The sequence below is a fragment of the Culex pipiens genome, chromosome 3 (assembly GCF_016801865.2).
Source record: "Culex pipiens pallens isolate TS chromosome 3, TS_CPP_V2, whole genome shotgun sequence".
Classification (NCBI taxonomy): domain Eukaryota; kingdom Metazoa; phylum Arthropoda; class Insecta; order Diptera; family Culicidae; genus Culex; species Culex pipiens.
The window spans coordinates 31,820,804-31,823,808 of NC_068939.1; positions in this window are offsets into that span (position 1 = coordinate 31,820,804).

A 3,005-nucleotide genomic window follows, 5' to 3' on the forward strand; every position below is an offset into this window, starting at 1 on the left:
AGGGGTGACTTTTGTCCCTGATCACGAATCCGAGGTTCGTTTTTTGATATCTCGTGACGGAGGGGCGGTACGACCCCTTCACTTTTTGAACATGCGAAAAAAAGAGGTATTTTTCAATAATTTGCAGCCTGAAACGGTGATGAGATAGAAATTTGGTGTCAAAGGGACTTTTATGTAAAATTAGACGCCTGATTTGATGGCGTACTCAGAATTCCGAAAAAACGTATTTTTCATCGAAAAAACGTTACTTAATCCACCTTAAGGTGGTTGGTGCCTTCCTCGCATTCATGTTGTATTTTAGGTGGTATTAACAAATTAATTTAAGAGTTTTTGTTTCATTTGTTTTTTTTTAATTATTGATTTAACTTGAACAGCAATTTTCAATTCTTTTTTTTACCAGCTCTTCAAAATAAAGGAGAAAAGTCTCATGAGTTATATATTTCAGTAAAAAGTTCGTGTAAATCTTTGTCGAGACAAAATTATGTAGCAACATAATTAACCTTCCTAGGATGTTAAGAAAAACTTACGTTAAAGGTGTTAAGGGGTCTATATGACCCCGGAATTGTAAATGCTGGCAAAAATCCATTTTGCAACCGATTTTCGTTATTTTGGACGCAAATGAAAGGTATGGATGTCTAGAAAGGCACCTGTGCTATGCGGACCCGATTTGGCCACCTTGGTTCCTGGGAATCGATTCCAAAGGAACAAATTTTCCGGCAAACCGGCTTTCATAAGTTTTATTAGATTTAGCTATGAATGAATGCATAATAAACTATATATAATCTCTAAAAATACGAGTCATACGCTCCGGAACAGGTTGCATGCCATTTGGATCATATCTGGCCACTCTGGAACCGGTTCCGGATACCCTGGAAGTGGCCAGATTGCTATTTTGGTAAAAGCCTATCGTGCGACATATCAAACTTCATGGAATTACATACCATGAACACTGGAACCAGTCAAAAGACAATTGGACCATATCTGGCCACTATGGAACCGGTTCCGGATACCCTGGAAGTGGCCAGATTGCTATTTTGGTAAAAGCCTATCGTGCGACATATCAAACTTCATGGATTAACAAGCCATGCACATTGGAATCAGTAAAATGGTGGCCAGATATGGTCCAGTTGGCTTTTTACTAGTTCCAGCGTGTATGGCATGTAATTCCATGAAGTTTGATATGCCGCACGTTAGGCTTTTACAAAAATAGCCATTTGGTCACTTCCAGTGTATCCGGAATCGGATCCGGAGTGGCCAGATATGGTCCAGTTGGCTTTCTACTAGTTTCAGCGTGCATGGCATGTAATTCCATGAAGTTTGATATGCCGCACGATAGGCTTTTACCAAAAAAGCCATTTGACCACTTCCAGGGTATCCGGAACCTGTACCAGAGTGGCCAGATATGGTCCAATTGTCTTTTTGCTGGTTCCAATGTCCATTGCATGTAATTCCATGAAGCCTAAAAGGCTTCTACCAAAATAGCAATCTGGCCACTTCCAGGGTATCCGGAACCGGTTCCAGAGTGGCCAGATATGATCCAAATGGCATGCAACCTATTCCGGAGCGTATGACTCGTATTTTTAGAGATTATATATAGTTTATTATGCATTAATCCATAGCTAAATCTAATAAAACTTATGAAAGCCGGTTTGCCGGAAATTTTGTTCCTTTGGAATCGATTCCCAGGAACCAAGGAGGCCAAATCGGGTCCGCATAGCACAGGTGCCTTTCTAGACATCCATACCTTTCATTTGCGTCCAAAAGAACGAAAATCGGTTGCAAAATGGATTTTTGCCAGCTTTTTTAATTCCGGGGTCATATAGACCCCTTAACACCTTTAACGTAAGTTTTTTTGTAGCGCCCTTTCTATGTGGCGCTGGAGGTTGCTTCCGGTTGCAAAATGTTTATTTTACAAAGTTAGGAAAAGTCAGAAAGTTTCAAGTCTGTAAGTAAGAATGAATAAAAGTTACAGCATATTTTATAAGCCGTCTGGGTCATATAGACCCTAACACCTTAGGAAGGTTAATACAGAAGTTTTCCAGAAGAGACGCAGACACTGCTTAAGCAATGTGGCAACCTGGCGATACACATACAAGGGGGTGTGGCTGCCAATCCCCCGCGTGGTCAAAAAGTCAAAAAAGCAAAAAGATCCGGCCTTTGAGGTTATGCAAAAATCACCCTTTTTTGTAGCTACAAAAAAACTTTTTCTTGGCATAACTTTAAAAATACTTCACTAAACAGAATAAAATTTAATTGGGTCTTAGGGGACCCCAAAACGAACAGAATAAGGCGGATCCGGCCAAAATCGGTACAGCCAGTTCTGAGATAATCGTGTGGAAAAAAAAATCATGTCTACACACATCCCCACAGGCATTTGTTCAGAATTTGATTCTGAGTCGATAGGTATACGTGAAGGTATATCTAGGAGTCGTATTTAAGAAGTTCATTTTTCGAGTGATTTTATAGCCTTGCCTCAGTGAGGTGAGGAAGGCAAAAACACTAAAAACGTTTTAAAAATTCTCCCATTTTCCGTTACTCGACTGTAAAAAATTTTGGAACATGTCATTTTATGGAAAATTTAATGTACTTTTCGAATCTACATTGACCCAAAAAGGTCATTATTTTATTTAGAACAAAATTTTTCATTTTAAAATTTCGTGTTTTTTCTAACTTTGCAGGGTTATTTTTTAGAGTGTAACAATGTTCTACAAAGTTGTAGAGCAGACAATTACAAAAATTTTGATATATAGACATAAGGGGTGTGCTTTTTTTTTTTTTTTTTTTTTTTTTTTTTTTTTTTTTTTTTTTTTTTTTTTAATTTATATTTATTCAAATTTCTTTTCCATGTACATTCATTCAGTTAAAATATTATTGAGTGTCCAATCACAAACGATGACTTTTCACCTCAATTTTAAATACTAGCAACTTTCATTTATTCATGAAATATTGTAGCTTTCGCTATTCAGTGATTTCAAATGTAGGAGGTCCTACATGTACAAAAGGGA